At 48.2% G+C, this 21,511-nt stretch overlaps 1 long non-coding RNA gene across 1 annotated transcript; it reads right to left on the bottom strand.

Annotated features, from left to right (window-relative positions):
- Positions 1 to 1,199: 1,199 nt before the first annotated feature.
- On the bottom strand, positions 1,200 to 15,317 carry LOC142929365 (uncharacterized). Its single transcript, XR_012945658.1, has 3 exons — positions 14,150 to 15,317; positions 11,326 to 13,899; positions 1,200 to 3,312 (listed from the first exon to the last, which is right to left on the bottom strand). It is a non-coding gene; the product is annotated as an uncharacterized LOC142929365 (long non-coding RNA).
- Positions 15,318 to 21,511: the final 6,194 nt, after the last annotated feature.

Genomic DNA, 21,511 nt, shown 5'->3' with positions numbered 1-21,511 from the left:
GCAGTCAGTCGATCGGTCGGTCGCATGCAGTGGTGGTGATGGTGAACAATACGGGTGCTCTCACTTCATCCGAGACATCTGGCTGGCGTGGAAGACTCAGTCAATTTGAAGAATGTATCAACTTACACTCCCGGCCGCGGCTGCATTGATTGATTGAGTTCCATTGTTCCATAGTTCCATAGTTCATTTATTTGGTATAGCCCTGTGAGCCATTCGGCTCTTGAATCGGGTGCAACCGCAACAAACAAAAACATGAACAAGACAACATCTTAAAGTGATTATGTGACTGTGCAAACAGAAAATACAGGAAAAAAAATCAAAATATTCCTGAAATAGCACCGTACACCAACGCTGTGTGCAAAAATCCCAGTGGGATGCAAGTCAAATAATAACAACAACAAGAACAACAACAACCACAAGACAACTAAGATTAAGGCCATCAGTCTAACTCTGTACTACAATAAACAAAAACATGGCCAAAACAAAAAAAACTTTTCGAAATCACCAAAATAAAAGGTATAAATGCAATGTAACAGTGATCATAGGGACTGTGACCTAATTTTTAACAATAAACTACATAAATAAATTATAGATTTGAAGCTTTCGTGACTGCAAGGATCCATACTGTTTGGTTCTATTCGGTAAAGTCACGTAGGTAAAAAAAGTTAAAACAACAAAAATCACGACGTTTTGGCCACAACACAAGTGGCATTCATTAGGTGAAGGGACCGTGCTGTCATGAGGACAGTGTTGAAGTGAAAACAGCCAAGCCCAGGTCGTGTCCTTTAAGCACCTTAAATACCGCGCCGTGACGTCATGTCCGCCCGCCCACCGTGGGCCAATCACGCACGAGGGGCAAACTCTTTTCACTCCAACGCTGTCCTCATGACAGCACGGTCCCTTCACCTAGTGGTATCCCAAACTTTCACAGCTGCTTATTTCTCTCCACTCACTCCACTCATTCACTCCACTCACTCCACTCACTCAATCCACTCACTCACTCACTCCACTCACTCCACTCACTTCACTCCACTCACTCCACTCACTCACTCCACTCACTCCACTCACTCCACTCCACTCACTCACTCCACTCACTCACTCCACTCACTCACTCCACTCACTCACTCCACTCACTCACTCACTCCACTCACTCCACTCACTCACTCCACTCACTCACTCCACTCACTCACTCACTCTACTCCCCCCCCCCCCCCCCCCGCTGCTGGTCCGTCATGGTCCCCACCCGCTCCTGGTCCATCATGGCCCATGCACCTCCTATGTACATCATGCTCATTTTTACGCTAATTCCTTTGTCAAGCGTTTTGCTTCCTCCCACACAGCTTAAAGGATGCGACCTGGGCTTGGCTGTTTTCACTCCAACGCTGTCCTCATGACAGCACGGTCCCTTCACCTGATGAAGGCCACTTGTGTTGTGGCCGAAACGTCGTGATTTTTGTTGTTTTAATTTTTTACCTACGTGACTTTACCGAATAGAACCAAAGAGTATACATAAATAAATTATAACACCAAAATCTAGAGCCATATTTTAGGCCACTGAATAGCAGTGGCAGCTAGGGGTGTTCAACTCCTCTAGATCAGTTTTGAGTGAAGATCTCATTGGTAGTGATTCAAGCTGCAGTTTATTGGCAATAGCATTCCAGACCCTGGGGGCATCAACAGCAAAGGCCCTTCCTCCAGTTTTTGTACGGCAATAGGGAATGTGAAGCTGGTAAATGAGCGAAGACCTGAGGTCACGGGCTGCGATAGAGGAAGGTTCCGCACGTAATGCAGAGATATACTCATTGGTTACGGGACCTCTGGCATGGTCCCATTGGTTAGGAGAACGCTCGCGTGATCCCATTGGTTAGGAGAACGCTCGCGTGGTCCCATTGGTTACTGGAACCCTCGCGTGGTCCCATTGGTTACTGGAACGCTCGCGTGATCCCATTGGTTACTGGAACGCTCGCGTGGTCCCATTGGTTACTGGAACGCTCGCGTGGTCCCATTGGTCACTGGAACGCTCGCGTGGTCCCATTGGTTAGGAGAACGCTCGCGTGATCCCATTGGTTACTGGAACGCTCGCGTGGTCCCATTGGTTAGGAGAACGCTCGCGTGATCCCATTGGTCACTGGAACGCTCGCGTGGTCCCATTGGTTACTGGAACGCTCGCGTGGTCCCATTGGTTAGGAGAACGCTCGCGTGGGCCCATTGGTTAGGAGAATGCTCGCGTGGTCCCATTGGTTACTGGAACGCTCGCGTGGTCCCATTGGTTACACGGCCGCGCGAGGCTCTCACGCTGATGAATGAATACAAAATGTTCCGGCCTTTGCCCGTGGATCCCACATCTACATCGCAATTCACGAGCCAGGTGCCGGTTAATCGCCGCGCTCTCTTCCCGTGCGACCTCGCGTCCAGAGGCATGTGCAGGAGCCTTCGGCGGACTCCACGCGTCGTCTCGACACGCGTCCTCCCCGCCGGCTTCTCGGAATTGCGAACTCCCCTGGTGGACGTGAGCGAGAACGAGTACGGTAATTGAAGCCGTTGGCGGTGGGGGGAATTCACAATCTTGGCTTTTATTCGCGTAGTAAAGTACCTCTTTGTTCCACGAAATTAATCCTAAAATAATTATATATATATCACGCCCAGCATATGCAACGTGTACGTAATTGCTCATGGTCCACTGAAGTGTACACGCATATTGAGAAATCCACAAAAAAACGGTGTATTTTGTAAAAAGTAAAATATACACGGAACACAAATGTAATTTATCTTCTTTGGTTCTTTCGGTAAAGTCACGTAGAATGATAATAAATAATACATTGATAAAATAAGCACTGTGATGCTGCAACAGTGGTATCGTGGTCGGTGCCCTGGACTTGCAAGGGTTCTTAAATCCATCCACCACCGCTCCTGCCCACACAGCAGCGGCAATGGCTTCATTGGAGTGAGTCGCCTGGCAGGTTTTGTGTGGTGTAGGAACTCTTCCCCCGTTCTAGCCTGGAAGAGTAGGCCAGATATATTAACCTCACAGGCCAAATATCCAGCAGGAGATCGACTAAGGGCTGTACATTGTAATTATCATTATACTCACGTAATGAATACAATACAAAGGTTTAGAGAACACAAAAAGACAAATTCAAGCAGCTAAATCGTGTAAACCCCATATGTCGATTGGCAGAGGGCTGCAAATGGATTATAACGCGAACGTTCCCTGTGCCTTAAAGCGAAAGTCGAGGGTGCGTCTTGAAATGTGGCAGCCGTGCGCGTGCTTGTGAGCAGTATGAGGGGCCGTCCATACATGACGTCACGCACCTGGGGGGGGGGGGGGTCAGACATTTGTGACGATGTGTGACGAGGGGGGGGGGGGGTTGAGAAATGTGACGTCACATCAAAATGCGCAACTTTAAATAAATCTAGAATTGTTATAACAACACTAATTGTTATAACAAGACTTCTACAGAATCAGAGTGCAGCGCCACATTAAATACGCACTACAATGACAATAGTTTAAAGCGATTTGAAGCATGTTTTATTTTAAAAATGGAAATATGGTTGGGGGGGGCAGTGCTTTGTGACGTCATATTTGAGGGGGGGGTCTGACTTTTTGTGACGCCGTGTGACGAGAGGGGGGGGGGTCAAAAATCGTGTGACGTCATTGACACCGCCCAAACTATTGGGACGTGTCTTACCTTCCCGAGCCCCTCATAATCTGGAGGCAATTGCACATTATTTATTTATCATGCACTCGAAGCAAGAATCTCAGAAGCTCCCTCGGGGCAGGTGACACCACCACCACACCACGTGATTCACTGCGCGCCGCTGTCATTTCACCGCGTTGTGAAAAACGATCCTTGACTGCGACGCCTCGCTCGCGAGTTCAAGCTCTCGGCACTTTTGCCCCATCGAATCTGATTCTCACAGGCTCAGGGGTGTCCAGCAATGACTCATTTGAAGGGTCCTAATTTAATTTAAAAAGTCGGTTTATATTTATGGGTTTTGAATTAAATGCTGCATGCACGCTGTCTACTTGACAATCCAATTACACGTATAATTAGGATACTGCTATGTGCTAATCGGAGGTGCTTTACAAAAAAGACAATGCGTAGAGAACAGCACACAGCACCAGTAATGGCCCTTAGATAACCAATTAATATTTGGGAGAAAAAACATATTTACTGAAATTGTAGACTTACATTTTGATTTTAAATGTAATTCATCATTATTGATCTCACTTCTTAAATGGAAGATACAGAATTTTGCCCTGTTACAAATACATCTGTCTTCATCGACTCGCACCGACGAGACCAGCGTGGTGAAGTATGGTCAAACCACCTCCGCATGGCATGGGCAAGCCCTCATCCAGCAGTGGATCGACAGCGGGGCCCTACGTTAACATACTCAAAATAAGTGCATTGCTCGTATTCTTGTGTTAAATGTTAATGATTAATAAGTCATTCAGAAGTATTCACGTGTTATATGTCAGATTGAGTCCACTCTCATAACGCCTTGACCACTCATCAAGCTCGTCGTCTAAACGTCCCTCTCGTGTGAAGGTGACAGCACGGAGGTGTTCTCGCGAGCCGGAGAGGAACAACAAACACGCGAACAATGTCTCAGCTCATTGAGTCAGACCAATGCCCGATAGCCAGTCGCAGAGCACACTCTCAACTGGACACTGGTCGAAACATGTGACGATGGAAGAGCGTTCATTAAATTGACAGCACGGAGCCCGAGGGTTTTTTTCCTTCCCCCCCCCCCCCACCCAAGTGCGAGATCAGTGGCGCGTGGCGAGGCGGGAGAAAACCGAGCAAAGGCGCAGGGGCCCCAAGTAGCCGGTGGGGGCCCAGAAAACGCAACACCGGCACCAGATCTCAGCACAAAGAAAGTGCTGACACCCAAACGCAGCTGCCGAGTTCAAGGGGCAACCCTATCTGCCGCGCGCCCACTCCGTCATTATAACAACAACATTTATAGTCAGCTGACACACGCAAACACAATTTCTGCTTCAAGCCCTCAATGGGTTAGCACCACCACTGTACTAGATTAGTCTTTACCATTTTGAGAATAAATTGTTTCATTTTCATTTCCCCGCAAGCCTCCGATTTCTCATCGCGTGCGCCGCCCCTGCTGTTCCGCGTGTTGGCCGCGCGGTGCCGTTCGGCGCCGTTCGTCCTCTGCCTCGACGCAGCCTCACGACGCCTCGCGCGGAGCGTGCGCGGAATTTCAAGCGCGTGGCCCGGGCGCAGTGGAAATTTCCACCACGAGAGCCGCGCTCACCCCCCGCCCCACTGCAATGTGCACGTCAGCCACTCCCCGTCTCGCCCCCAACACCACCACCGTTGCACCGCCCCGCAGATCTCCCCCCGATGCCCCCTCCAGCCACGCCGAGGGGGTTCGTTCCCCTCCGGTGTCGCTGTCAGGGCTGCCAAAGCAACCTCGCCCTCTTGCTGAGCATTCTTTTACCGTCGCCTCTGGCTCGCCATCTCCCCCCCCCGTTCCCTTGTTCTGGCTCGCCACCCCCCCTCCTCCCCCTCCTCCCCTCTCTCTCGCTGTCCCGTTCATTGACTGTCTGTTTTTTTAGCTTTTCCACCCATTTCATATTGTATCACTCCCGCCTCTCTCCGTTCCGCTGCAGCCTTTCGCGAACGTCCAGGGATGAATCCCAGCCGAAGCTGGCGGAGGCTGAGCTCTGGAGAAACAAAGAATATTTGGAACCATTGGCTTGAAATTATTTTATTTAAACTTCATTTTTTTTGGCACGTACACTATTTTAAAAGGCTCCGTTTAAAATAATGCCAGCGGCTAGAATTCGTGCACTCACTGCCATGAATATTCACAATCAAGAAATATTAAAGACTCATTAAGTAAAATACATGTACTGGAAAGACAGAGCTGATCCATGGCTAATGATATCACATCACAGGATTTGATATAAATGCTTCCCAAACGTCACTCATCAAATAAATAAAAACTAGAGGGAGACCATCTCTAGCCCCGCCCTCTTACCCTGAGACTGCACCCATCTCAGGCCTATATAAGACTTTGTTTCAGTCGCTCTCTCTCACCTGAAGACGGTCGCTTGTGTTGCGATCGAAACGTCGTGATATATTAATTTTATATCTACGTGACTTTACCGAAAGAACCAAAGAGTATAAAAACTAGAGTACAGACTAACAGTACATCACGGGGCAAGTATCAGTAATTTAATGAATCAAGAGAACCAGCGAGTTGTACTATGATTGTACTATGATTGTACTATGATTGGCTTACAGAAGCAGGAGCGGTTACTAAACGCGATTTTTGTATTGTAAGCTGGGACCATCCTATCCCAGGGATGGGCTCAATCTCGTTGTAAACCATAATCATACACAAACCATAATCCTACAAAAAACATAATCCTACACAAAACATAATCCTACACAAACCATAATCCTACACAAAACATAATTCTACACAAACCATAATCCTACACAAACTATAATCCTAAACAAACCATAATTCTACACAAACAATAATCCTACACAAACCATCATCCTACACAAAACCATAATCCTTTACAAACCTTAATGTTACACAAACCATAATCCTACACAAACCATAATCCTACACAAACCATAATCCTACACAAAACATAATTCTACACGAACCATAATCCTACACAAACTATAATCCTAAACAAACCATAATCCTACACAAACAATAATCCTACACAAACCATCATCCTACACAAAACCATAATCCTTTACAAACCTTAATGTTACATAAACCATAATCCTACACAAACTATAATCCTACACAAAACCCCACTGCACCATTGAGCCAAAACCTCATCAGACGTTGCCCTCCACAACCTGGTCACTGAAAATCACTCGAGTACCGTTGCTTACAGGTGGACAAATCAAGTGTGTTAATGTGCAGTAACAAACACGAGCGAGCTGTTTTAGCCTGTCAGCTTACAGCGTCCCAAACCTTTGTGAAGCAGCCAAACAGCTGGACTGATGTCGCCCATGTGGGTCTGAACATAAGACGAGCCCTGGGCAGCCTGCACTGACCAGCGTGGGAAACAATGGTCGCATGACTGTCAGGACTGACACTGCGTTGGGAGGCTTGCAACCAGGAGTAGACTGACAAGGGGGTCGGAGGTTGTTATATTTTAGAATTGAGAAGGCCGATCGGTAGATTTACTCAAACAATGTGGGAATGCATCGATCCATGCACGCGCCCTTGACGTGTCAATAACATCCACAACGCCCCGCAACGGCGCACGATGAAACGTCATCAACTGCAAGTTCAACTGCAAGTTGATGTCTCCAAGTTGATGTCTCCAAGTTGATGACTGCAAGTTGACGACGCCCCCCAGAAAAGGTCAAGGAACGAGAAGTCGAAGAACGCTAAGCACGCGACATTTGCACCGGCGGTGTCGAACGATCACTTTGAGGTGAGCCGGAGCACCGCGCGGTCTGCTCTGTCTGACAGGGACATCCGCTCCGGGCTTTGCGGTGTGTGAGCGAGCACGTGCTGGCAGGCGCTTGCGAATTCCTGTGCGGTTGGCCGCTGCACTCGGGGGGGGGTGAACATTGGGGGGTTTTCTCTGTCTGTGTCTGCCCACTCATTTGTCACTGGCGCGCACGCCCGGGCAGGAACGAGGAACGCGACGAGACCCACCTGCATGGAGGCGGAATAAATCACCGTCGGCGCGTGCTGCCGCAAGCAACGTGCTCGGTCTCACAGAGACGATCGGTCGTCCCCTCCGCATAATCTGCACTCTGCAGAGGTGGGTCTCCCTGGGTGAGCGACTGATTCAGATTGCCCGAGGTGGCTGGGGTGGCTCAGAGGTCAGAGCGGGGAGCTGACACCGCTGAGATTCCACGTTCGAACCCAGGAAGCCAGCCCGCCTGTGATCAAGCCAGATCCTCAAGTGCAGTGAATTGATGGTCACCGATAATTGCACGGGGAAAGAAAACATGACATTCAATTTGTTCTAGATTTAAAGCTTTCGTGACTGCTAGGATCCATACTCTTTGGTTCTATTGGGTAAAGTCACGTAGGTGAAAATAAAATAACAAAAAATCACGACGTTTCGGCCACAACACAAGCGGCCTTCATCAGGTGAAGGGACGAGACTGTCTGGAGGACAGCGCTGGAGTGGGAGAAGCCACGCTTAGATCACGACCTTTAAGCTGTGTGAGAAGAAAAACACAAAGCGCCTTGACAAAGGAATTAGCATATAATTTAGCATTGAAATGGCTCATTGAATAATACCTCTGCGGATGTGTATACTTTAACTTAGCTATTTCAATGAGCCATTTCAATGCTAAATTATATGCTAATTCCTTTGTCAAGGCGCTTTGTGTTTTTCTTCTCACACAGCTTAAATGTCGTGATCTAAGCGTGGCTTCTCCCACTCCAGCGCTGTCCTCCAGACAGTCTCGTCCCTTCACCTGATGAAGGCCGCTTGTGTTGTGGCCGAAACGTCGTGATTTTTTGTTATTTTATTTTCACCTACGTGACTTTACCCAATAGAACCAAAGAGTATTCAATTTGTTTGTGTGCTTTATTTGGCTCTAGGGAATTCGATCTTTGAGAATTTAAAAACATTGCTTTCACTGTCGTGCGACGAGCATTGCTCTTACTGTGCGGACCAGATGTCACTTGAAGTAATTTCAGAGATAGCTCTGTGATACCCACTTCCGTGGGCTGTTCTTTAACAGGAAGGGTTGCACTGCTCCCAGATATGTTTTATTTTATCCATTTTTTTGACGAATTATTGCGATAGCGAAACGTGGAATAAACTGGGGGAGAAGACAAAATAATTGAGAATATTGTGGTATGGTCTTCATCCAGCAGTAGATTAAAAAGACCTGAACATGATCGTTTTTGCTCCGTTCATGAATCTGTGTAGCTGGATGGCAGTTTGAGAAATGTTGCCACGAGACCTCTAATTGCCATCGCGATAAGTGGATGAATGCCATAGCACCGCACCGCAGCACGATATTCGAGGAGAGAGAATTCGTAGCAATGAAAACACCGCTGGAATTAGTCGTCGCAGGATTTAATCCACGGCGGAAGCAATTCAGCGAATGCGGCTGAGCCGGCTATCGACGTTGGGGCTCCTATCACCGAATGCAACACAACGGGGCAAATTGACAGAAATAAATCACCGCAGCACTTAGAACCGATCACCTTATTCGGGAAAGGAAGCTGCTCTGCTTGTAGAGGCCGTAACAGCGGGGGGTAACCTGGCTCGAGAGGCAATCAATTTAAAAGACAACTCCTGTTGTTGCCTTCTTTTGTTCCCCCAAAATCTAGCAAAAACATTATAAGCTGACTCATTGTTTTCTTTGAAACTGGAAATTTACAGATTCAGCCCGTATCGTGCATAAGGTAAGATTGCTTAACAATGGTGCTCGTGAAATCTTGCCAAGTACAGAGTATCGGTGCTTCACCACAGATTTAGAATCAGACTATCGATGTGTACTGGAGGAATCCAATGAGCTACAAAGTTCGTTTTCACAGATGTCCAGTAATTGAAGGTAAAGGCGCAGCCATGTAATTGCTTTATCACGCCCCTGCTAGCGGAAGGGCCTCAACTAGAGGGGGCTCTAGAGAGCCCTTCTCCAGGTTATTTGCCCACCTCGTGCACGCTAGCAGAGGGAGGGAGTACCCACGCTTTGTCCCACCACACACAACCTGCCCATGGACAAATCGTGATGCAGCCATTTACAGAGCTGCTGGGTGGATGGGGGTGTGGACCTGGTGGGAGAGGGGGGGGATTTAAAACAAAACTATTTTTTATTTTACCAGGTAATGCCGACTGAGCTTTACAGCTGTTTTGGAGAAGTGACCTGGCTATCACTAATGATAGCTCAACGAAGTGGCTTATCTTGTGGAAATGTGGAGCAACCAAATACTCGAAATGCATGTTGATGCGGAGTGTGGAGGGGAAGACCGGAGAACCCGGAGAAAAATCCAAACGAACCAAATTCCAGATATACAGGCATCAGGGTCGGGATCGAACCCGTGCCGCCTGCATACCAGGCGAGGTAGTCAACACCTCGCCACCGCGGCTCCCACTTAAGAAACTGGCCCCAATAATCCAACAGCCTGCGCCAAGAGATGGAATCCAACCGGCAGGTCTCTTGATTGCAGGTCTGTTGCACCAACCAAACACCCCGTGACGACGATCCCAAACCCTGGATACAAAACCACAACGCTCCTCCTCCGACAGAAGCTAATTGACCTTGTCTGTTGCACCGTTCGCCAGCTGCGGTGCAAGCGCTCCGAACATCAGGCAGGTAAGCGTCAAGGCGACGGGGAATTAGAAAATCTTCCGTTGTTTGTCACTCGGGCGTCGCGAGATCCGCCCTCAAGGGAGAGACGTTCGGCGACAGATGGAATAAAATAAAATTTACGTCTTTAAATGTAACTTTGAGCAATGCCATTTTGAATCCGCAAGCACAGCGTAGCGTGGCGAGAAGCAATTGTCGAATCGTAAATGCACAGTGGAGGAATGCTCCAGTGATAAATGTGGCTCGTCATCACGAGGCACATCAGATTGAAATGTGGCGATGGCCACACATGGCAGAGGCCCGCTAATCAAGGGCTGCCCTCGGGTCTCTTCTGTCAGGATGAATGAAACCCAATGTCAGGCAAAGTAGTCTAACTATCCCGACATTCCGATGTGAATACAGCGGGACTCCTCTTTGCTATCATCTTGAGTGGCACTAAAACGGGGATGCGATGGGTAATGGTTGAGATGTGGGTCACGAAGGATTCAGCTCGAGAATTTTAATTTAGCGCGCGCACTGGACAAGGCGCTCCCTTAGAGGGTGGTCGACCTAAGGGAGGCGCGGGGTGGGGGACTGCTTCTGACCTCACTCGCCACTGACGTTAGCCGTGGCCAGAAATCAAACTCAGGCACCCACGTCCGTACAACGTTGTGCTCACCACTGCACTGCCGCAGCCTTAATAGGTGGTGGCCAGGCCACGATCCCTGCGCACAGTGCTGGGCTTTGGAGGTCCCTGCTGCAGTACTTGCCACAGCAATGAGTATGGATATATGGGGGATCTTGACCTGCGTGCGCGAGGGTGCACGTGTTACAATCCCACGGTGAGGCGGCGATGCGGTGGTTAGCGCAGTGCCCTACGAACCCAGCCACCTGGGTTCAATTCGCAGACGTGGTTCACACTGAGTGACGATTATAATTATCTGAACAGGGCCTGCAACTCTCCTAGGTTCACTCAACGTTAGCTCAGTAGTCGGTGCGGTGTGTGAGCATCAGCACTGGGGAGACCGAAGGTACCCGGACGTGGTGGCGGCCATACCTCCCCCCTCGTGTGCTGTGCCGGCCTCCATAGACAGTCACCAACAGCTCCTGTCCCTGCAGTCTGCGTGGGCGACATGGGGGGTGTCTGTCTTGTGTACAATTCCAGTAGCCCGAGTTCAATTTCTGGTCATGCACAAGAGGAGTGGAAATTGACATGTAAACACGCCCTAGGTCTCTCCTGGGTCAGCTCATCCTAAGCTATGAGTTGGTGTGCCGTGCGAACATTAACCATCAGCATAGGGTAGACGAGTGTGGTGGGGTGTGGTCTGGTGGGGTGTGGTCTGGTGGAGTGTGGTGGGGTGTGCTGTGGTGGGTGTGGTGTGGTGGGTGTGATGTGGTGGGTGTGGTGGAGTGTGGTGTGGTGGGGTATGGTGGAGTGTGGTGGGGTGGGTGTGGTGTGGTGGGTGTGATGTGGTGGGTGTGGTGGATGTGATGTGGTGGGTGTGGTGGAGTGTGGTGTGGTGGGTGTGGTGGATGTATTGAATCCAAATAAATATTGGTGTGTGACTTGAGTTACAACGTGTCTCCTGTGCCATGGCAGCCTTAATAGAAGCTTGCTAACGATCTCACTATATACTGTATAGTGTATACAAAAATTACAAAGACAAACTTCCCCCATATAGCCATGACAGACTATTGGGGTGAGTGCTGTTAGTGAGCACCTATGAAGGCCAACATGGCACATAATGGGTGAGGTTGCCAGCACCACGCCCGACCGCCTTTTTTTCTCGTAGTGGTGACGTTCACACACTGCACCAAGTACTCAATTAAGGCTGAGTCGACCTAGAGGGGGAGGGGGCGCAGGATGGGTTCAATTATTCGCCACTGTGTTTGCTCGCGAGTAGGAATCGAACTCGGATGGCTGGGTTCGTAGGGCATTGCACTAGCCACTACAGGACACAGACATGACATGCAAATATATTCATTTGAAATGTCGATACATATATACACACAGCATTCTTTCTGATGCCAGGGAGCACATGGTGCAGGCGCCATCTATTACGGGTTACATCAAATCGTGTGTTGCTACTCGGTGGATTATTCGAATTTTTATGTCACGTGAGAAATTACGGGGGAACTTGGGGAGGCCATCATCCAGCAGTGGATTGTCCACAGCTGATGACGTTTGGTGATGGAGCTCAATATACAGGGTATACAATTACTGCCAACTAAAATAAATTACGTGTCAAATTATGAATGTTCCGGCAAAAAGTATTGAAAAGAACAAAATACTGAATGCAAACACATCTCCTCGTGTTATATTTCTTGGAATGACACTTGTGAATTAATTTTATATTTTACACACAGATGTGCTGTAACCATTCAAACTTTGAAAACCATGCAACCGCACCATTCTCTCATTCATACGAAGACTGTATTTTGTTCTTTTAATTAAAAATTCAATAACTGAAATTGCAACTTGTCGTTACCATATCAGACTCAGATTGTTCCCTGACAATAAAACATGATTTCCAACACAAGCTTCCTGTTATAGTTTTTTTGGCCTGGTTTCCAGTTTCTTGCTGCAAATTCAGGAAGAAACTTGCCAGCAAAATATGAATTTCCAAACGAAAGAAGCTCCAATGTAACATCTTTTAAAATGATCAGAAGGTTTAATATCTTTCACTAGGGGATATCGCATTGAGTTGATTTCTAAACTCCAGCTGTTCTTTGTACCATTGGTTACGCAGACTTTGGAAAATATCTGGTAAATCATTTTGGCCATGCACATTTACATTTCTGCCCCAACTAATAACTAATTTCTTCAACAAATGTGTCCCCGTGTGTGTTTAAATGAAACATTGCGTTATAATTTACTGACCAAATATTTCGCATTTTTTTTAACCAAAGGCCATGAGTTGAAACGTTACTCAGGCTCTGTTTAGGTTCTTGTTTTACTCTCGGTCACTCTTTCTCATTGAGAAGGAAGGTGCAACTTGCGGGAAATGTGCCAAGAGGCTCACGCTGGAGAAATGACGAAGATGATTGTGCAAGGGGAGATGGAAGCGAAGAGGAAGTGAATGGATCCGCTGGTAGGACAATGTGATGAGTTGGACGGAACGCTCCATGAGAGATGCTAAAGTTCAAGAATGATGGAAAGCATCTGATGGGAAAACACACCTAGGTGCCATGGGTTGACTGACTGAGATGACTGGCAGATGCACCACACACAGCCACCACACAAACAAACATGGCCACCAAACCTACAAATAGGGCCACCAAACCCACAAACACAGCCACCAAAAATGCAAACAGCCGCCGCATTCACAAAGACAGCCGCCAAACCCACAAACAGCCTCCACACTCACAAGCACAGTCACCACACTCACAAACACAGCCACCACACTCACAAGCACAGTCACCGAGTACCCAAATGCAGCGCAGAGGGAAGCGTCTCTGTGCTTGTAGCGTGTGTGCGGACTCCGCGTCTCCACCTCGCCAGCCTGCCACTGGGGAATCGTCGCCCCCCCCCCCCCGGGTGCTCCTCCTCCACAGGGCCGCACGGGATGGGACGCCGCTGGGAGCCAGACTTCCCTTCGGCGCGCTATCGCTCGTGATGATGCGATGGCACCTGGGTTCACCATCACACTCAACGTTAGACTCCCGACCAAGGTTAATCCGCCACGGCTACATTGCAGCTTGCTACTTTCATTCGTGGCCAGGTCGTTTCTTAAAAAGAGAGCTCTGTAGCTCAGTTTGCCTTACCTGGTAAAATAAAATACAAAAAGTTGAGTGTTAAAATAAAATACAAAAAGTTGAGTATCAAAGTCCACTCTCAGTCTCCCATCATCTGCCTTTGGCTCTTCCCATTGGTCGCTTACCTGCGGCTGCCCCTCCAACACCCGTCTCTGCGGGCTGCCCTCTCTCCTGCTCCTGCTGTCCCCTGCACCCGCGTCTCACCCATCACCGCCGCGTCTTCCTGATACCTTCCACAGCGCTCGCTCGCTGCGCATAGCCGCCGCTTACCCTCGCCATCCTTCCACGGCATTTTTACCACGCTCCAACAATAACAACAACAACACCGGAGCACGATAGACTAGTCCGGCATGGTAACGTCGGTCTCCGCAGCTTGCCAGGGGTGCGAGCAAAGCTCGGCGCTTGCGCAACCTCTAAGGGGCGAGAGGGATTGTCGTGAGGAGCGCATGGTGGGGGGGGGGTGTTTCACTGGATTGCGTAACGTGGCGCCGCAAATTCCAAAGGAATCTCGCCGAGGCAAGTTTACAAAAAGTCCGCGCGGCTTGCGACTGCTCAAAGTACCGCTGCCGCTTGGGGTACCGCAATTGTAGCACGTGGGCCGCGTGCAAGCAGCCGCACGTGGCGCGCGTGCTGCTGAATAAAGTCGTTCCCGTGTCGTGCGCGGCGTTCTTCTATTCATTGTCACCTGGACGCCGTACAGGGCTGCTCCACATGTATCGCGACCTCCAATTCATTGACCCATAACATTGTTTGTTCCTCTGCATATTAATTTCTGTTTTAAATAAACCGTACTTTTAAAATGTGGGTCACAAGATCATCTGGAGCACCCTGCACACGGAGACTGAAGCGATGCTGCTGGTCAATCGACAGGCCGCTCGTGGTGGGGCAAAGTGTGGGCACCTCCTCACCCAGCCACCTCCTGCACGACGTCTAGCAAGGCCAAAGTCGGCCGCACGACTCTCTGAGCGGGGTTCTTCACAGCTCACTCCGGCGCCGGGGTCCGCGGCCCTGCGCGCGGCACTTTTAAATATGTAATTTTGCGTCGGATTCAAAAGTGAAATAAATAAAAAATATATGTCTCTTCCTGTTATTTCGGTTGTCCGAGCCGTGTTCTCGTGAAAGCTTTTCTCGTGAGCAGTCAAAGAGCAAGGCAACGGAGACCTTTTTGATACAAATGAAACAACAAGCGTGAGACATCTCTCCAGCGCCTGATGCGCGGCTCGTGAACAGCGCCCAGAGACCCGACGGGGCTTGGCAGCTCGAGACGGCGTCTCGCGGCGACAGGCGCTGGTCCCTGGATGTGCACCGACTTGTGCCGGCGTCCAGATCTCGCCTTGCAGCATTTCTGTGTGCGTGTGTCAAACACACACACATCTGTGTGTGTGTGTCAAACACACACATACATCTGTGTGTGTGTGTCAAACACACACATCTGTGTGTGTGTGTAAAACACACACATCTGTGTGTGTGTGTGTCAAACACACACATCTGTGTGTGTGTGTCAAACATACACATCTGTGTGCGTGTGTCAAACACACACACATCTGTGTGTGTGTGTAAAACACACACATCTGTGTGTGTGTGTCAAACACACACATCTGTGTGTGTGTGTAAAACACATACATCTGTGTGTGTGTGTGTGTAAAACACATACACCTGTGTGTGTGTGTGTCAAACACATACATCCGTGTGTGTGTGTCAAACACATACATCTGTGTGTGTGTGTGTCAAACACATACATCTGTGTGTGTGTGTCAAACACACACATCTGTGTGTGTGTGTAAAACACATACATCTGTGTGTGTAAAACACTTTAGCTCCTGGGATAATTCGGCACTGCGTATGAGGCTTTCGCGAACAATATCTTCCATAATAGATTTTTTGTTAGATCGCGTAAATATATAAATGTGTCGTTAAAGCCGCCACCACCCGACACAGCCAATGAGTAAGGGGTTGTCACGTAGCCCGTTGTTAGCACAGCGCAAAAGTCAAGTCAATGCGGCGTCCTCTGTGAACCTTAGGGACCGTCCATAAATGACGTCACGCGTTTTGGACGATTTTTGACCACCCCCCCCGTTGTCACACGACGTTACATAAAGTCAGACCCCCCTCAAATATGACGTCACAAAGCTCTGCCCCCCCCTCAAAAACATTGAAACATGCTTCAAATCGCTTTAAACTATCGCCATTGTAGTGCGTATTTAATGTGGCGCTGCACTCTGATCTTGTAGGAGAAAAAATTATTAAAACGTCTATTTAATTAAGTAGAACGTTTTAAAGCTTTTGTGACTGCAGGGATTGATCTTTTTGGGTCTTTCGGTAAAGTCACCACGGAGAATGAGAATAAAACAATAAAACAAAATAAGACAATAAAATTCTCACGACGTTTCGGCCACGAAGCGCTGTCGCACCGACAGTTCTGTTCCTTCACCTGAAGAAGGCTACTTGTGTTGTGGCCGAAACGTCGTGAGAATGTTATTGTCTTATTTTGTTTAATTGTTTTATTCTCATTCTACGTGGTCACTTTACCGAAAGAACCAAGAAGATAAGTAGAACGTGTTGTCTATATTTGTTTAAAGTTGCGCATTTTGATGTGACGTCATATTTCTCAAGCCCCCCCCCCCCCTCGTCACACATCGGCACAAATGTCTGACCCCCCCCCCCTAGGTGCGTGACGTCATTTATGGACGGCCCCTTACGACCGCCGCGCTCCGTCACTTATCCCGCCTAAGCTCCGGCTGGTGGAGGCAGAGCGCTGTTTAGATGTTGCAATTGTCTTAATTATTTTGAGCATATTTTGATTTAAAGCTTTCGTGACTGCAGTAATTCATATTCTTAGTTTTTTCGGTAAAGTCACGTTGAAGAGAAACAACAAAATAATAAAATATATATATAACAATAAAAAATTCTCACGACGTTTCGACCATAACTCAAACGGTCATCTTCAGGTGTGTCGGTTTGCATAAATTTATTTTTAAACGGCGCATTTATTTATTTATAAAAACTTTAGCGTCACGCGCAGCGATTTGGCAGTTTACCCAGGACTAGTCCATCTATATTTTGAAAAGAGGAGGGGGGAGAGACGAAATTTTTTATAATGTATGCTGTCTGAAAGCCACTGTAAGCGTGAACAATCAATTAAGAACTGAAATGGTTTATCAAATCTTTCCAATGATTGCTAAGATAGAATCCATCTTCTCGGTTGAAATTGTCTCTGTGCTTGTATATGTGGATAGCCTCATGAACGAATCTCTCATGGAAGCCAGATGGCTTACAAAGAACCTCTGTCTTGGAAAAGTCAATGGCATGTGAGCCTACTGAATTAGAACAATGATCTGCTACGGCCGAGGTGTTGGTCCTACCGTGTTTAAGGTCTGCTTTGTGTTCACAAATGCGGTCCGAGACATGGCGTTTGGTTTCTCCAATGTAACTACTACCACAGAGGCAACTTAGTTTGTAGACACCAGGGTATTGTATGTCCGGAATCACATCTTTTACAGACGGAACCAGATCACGGATTTTATGTAATGTGTTGAAACGGACCTGGATCTTGTGTTTATTCAAGATTTTGGAGATCTTTTTGTGATCCCAGCAATGTAGGGTAAAGTGATGGTTTTGAAAGGCTCCTCAAGAGGGTTCTTCTTCATGGTTTGAGTGATAGCTTTGCGGATTGTATAGTCGGAGTAACCATCAGCCCTAAGAGCTTGGTGTACGTGCTTGAGTTCACTGCTTATGTGTTCCTGGTCGGATATGCATTGGGCTCTATGATACAGAGTCTTGATGAGAGAATTCTTCTGTGATGGATGGTGGTGGGAATCCGGTTTCAGATAAGCATCCGTATGGGTAGCTTTCCACATATACAAGCACAGAGACAATTTCAACCGAGAAGATGGATTCTATCTTAGCAATCATTGGAAAGATTTGATAAACCATTTCAGTTCTTAATTGATTGTTCACGCTTACAGTGGCTTTCAGACAGCATACATTATAAAAAAATGTCGTCTCTCCCCCCTCCTCTTTTCAAAATATAGATGGACTAGTCCTGGGTAAACTGCCAAATCGCTGCGCGTGACGCTAACGTTTTTTATAAATAAATAAATGCGCCGTTTAAAAATACATTTATGCAAACCAACACACCTGAAGATGACCGTTTGAGTTATGGTCGAAACGTCGTAAGAATTTTTTATTGTTTTATATATATTTTATTATTTTGTTGTTTCTCTTCAACGTGACTTTACCGAAAAAACTAAGAATATTTTGAGCATGTTTTTTTTTTAATCCAGGACAAAGAACGTTATAACGAATCAGCGTTATATGGGGTCGCGTTAAGCGAGGTATGTCTGCATACGGATCAGAGAGTACTGTATATGCATCATAGTGACTTCTGAAAAGTGGACTTGGGCAGGACACACGACCAGAAGAGGTGGCTATAGGAGGACGAGACTGCCGACAGAATGGCAGCCAAAGGAAGTCACCCAAGGGGAGGCCACACGGCGTTGGTGGAGGGGTGACATCTGGAGGGATGACATCTGGAGGGATGACATCTGGAGGGATGACATCTGCTCACGTGCTGAGGCGAGGCGGATTGTGGCATTGCAACAACATGGGGAAGCCTCCATCCAGCAGCGTATAGATCATGACCTGATGATAATGTTGATGATGATGTTGATGATATAACTGTACTATCGGATGTAGTCTCCCCTCATGCATTGTCCATCCTGGCTGTGTTTTGGCGTCAATGCACACCGCCGGAGTACCCAGGGCTCAGTGAGGCATAACTCGTCACTGATGTTAGCCGTGGCCTGGTGGAATCGATCTCAGTTGGACGGGTTCATAGCGCGGTGCGCGAATCACCACTCCCCACCCTGCACCGGTTCTATAACCGAGAGAGCTTCGAGGGTGGCTGCTCTGCCTGGAGCACTTTGTGATGACAAGCGGAGCTCTCTGCACGCAGGGGATGGGGTGACAGCTCCTCACTGACTGCACATTGCGATGGATGGTATGGGGAGGCCATCATCCAGCAGTTGATTGAGACAAAGGGCTGAAGATTATAACTTATCATAGCTAGTCCCATGCTCACTTATTACCTAAGCTAGCGCTCTGTTTTTGTCCAGGCTGGACTGTTTTTATTTATAGACGTGTGTATGTGTTCACGTTGAACGCTCGGAGGGCATTTGGTTCACATGATTAATCATTTTGCATACGCTACATGCAGCAGCACGCAAAATCTATTAAATTATGGCGATGATGATTCTGTGATCGTTATGCATCGCGCTCACTGGAACCTCATTTGCATAAAGGTTAGATGTAATTCGAAACATCTCTGCGATCAACACGGCCAATGTTCCAATTAAAAGAAGAACATCTGGTCTTTGCGGATACAGTTGACAATCCGTTTCGCGTATTCTTGCCCCCATTCTGGCCTCAAGCGGGTCTTGGCTACGGCAGGGCAGGAACGCCCAACAGCGCACTAATGAACACACCTCTTCATCACCAGGCACTTCGTGTCACCGCACGCACCGAGAGGTGGCAGGACCCGCAACTGCAATTTTACTGGCGAAGGCGCCAAGAACAACGGGGTGGGGGGGGGGGCAGGGAGGCAACATCCGCAATAATCGGAGCTCTGCGGTTCTTTGTCGGCGCTGTCGGCCGATTCAGGAGTGTTTGCACGTGGAAGGAAACCGGAGCGCCTGGTGATAACCCACGCGTGCGAGGGGGCAACGCTCTATCTCATGCAGATGGAACCGGTGGAGTCCACACTTTGCTGTGCCGCCTTCTCCTGACCAGTCAGGGTACGGCTCCTCCTCGACGCCCACGGGAAGGGAGTTTCACAGCCCATCTGTGCGTGATCCACCCACCATCGCTGCTGTTGCCTCCACAGTACTGGGTTACTGGCAGCAGCAGCCGCAGCCCTTGCAGAGCCACCACCGCCACCCGGCTTAATAAGTTACTGAAACTAATTAAATTAATCCACGATCACAACACAAACAAAGCATTGGTCTCTTGCTTCCAATTCTGCCACAAAATGTAAAAACTGTAGTTGATGCTGGGGTCTAAACCAGTATAATACGACGTGAACAGGAGAGTGCATGAGGATGTCACGTCCTGTGTTGGTAATTGTGTAGAGGTGTTAACTACTCACTGTTCAGTAACCTGCATTGCCACTAGGTATCAGGGGGGCAGTGCAGCGTTACCTCGGTGTACATAACGGTTGGGGTCAGACGAGGTGAAGTGGATCGTAGCCACAGTTGGGGAGAACCAATCAGACAGTTCCATGTGGGAATGTGGGATTGGTTGTGCCTGGCCACAAACGAGTATAAGAAGGGTGACCGCGCAGAACTCGGGGAGTTCTCTCCCTACACAAAGACCGAAGCCCGGGCTGAAGACTAGCTAGGACCCTGGACCCAGCCTTCCAGCCCTTCTGAGGGCTACGGCTCGGCGTATCCAGTGGTCAGGACCCACCGGGCCAGCGGTGGGTCAGATAGCCTCCCCTAGGTCCCAGCCGGAGGACTCTGGGATAGGGTAGCGGTAGACGTGAAAGTCCCGCCAAGCTAGGAAGCTGTACCTCCTTAGGTATCAAGGAGACCTGTGTGTAGGTTACGCTGAGTCCGGAGGCTGTACCTCCTTAGGGTATCGGGTGAGGGGACCGGATACCCCTCTGTGTGTTAAGGACTGTATAAGGAAGGAATTACAATAAACAGAGTGTGCCTCATTCTTAGCTCTTTCGGTAAAGTCACGTTGAAGGGAAACAATAAAATAATAAAATATATATAAAACAATAAAAATTCTCACGACGTTTCGACCATAACACAAACGGTCGTCATCAGGTGTGTCGGTTTGCATTAATTAATTTATTTTTAAACGGTGTATTTATTTATAAAAAAACGTCAGCGCCACGCGCAGCGATTTGGCAGTTTATTTAGAAGGACTAGTCCATCTATGTTCTGAAAATAGGAGGGGGGAGACGAAAAATTAATGTATGCTGTCTGAAAGCCACTGTAAGCGTGAACAATCAATTAAGACCTGAAATGGTTAATCAAATCTTTCCAATGATTGCTAAGCCAGAATCCATCTTTATAAACACTACAATTCAATAGCCACAACACTCCTAGATAACTCAAGTGACAAGTTACATGCCAGACTGACCCAAGGTGATGCTTCCACAATGGTGTAACGGGCACCACTCTGGACTTGCAATGCAGGGGTCATCGGATTCGATCTCCCGGTACGGCAGTTGCAACAATGACGCAAGGTTTCTTAAATCCACCGCCCTCTGTCCATGGGTATGCCACCGTCGCTGGGACGGCTGGGGTAAAGTGTGGGCACTCCTCACGCCTTCCAAGACATGTGGTCAGTGTGGAAGAGTAGACCAACTATCTTCAAGGGGCTCTCTCGATATGAGCTCGTGGAGGGCTCTTCTGCCCAACAGCGATATTGAGCGAGCTGGCGTAGGACTGCGCCTTCCCCATTACAGCAACGCTCCACTA

The sequence above is a fragment of the Petromyzon marinus genome, chromosome 30, assembly GCF_048934315.1.
Source record: "Petromyzon marinus isolate PM22_M1 ecotype Great Lakes invasive population chromosome 30, UKy_Petmar_22M1.pri1.0, whole genome shotgun sequence".
Taxonomy (NCBI): domain Eukaryota; kingdom Metazoa; phylum Chordata; class Hyperoartia; order Petromyzontiformes; family Petromyzontidae; genus Petromyzon; species Petromyzon marinus.
The sequence above is the reverse complement of the archived record's forward strand: the minus strand, read 5'-3'. Positions and strand labels throughout refer to the sequence as shown.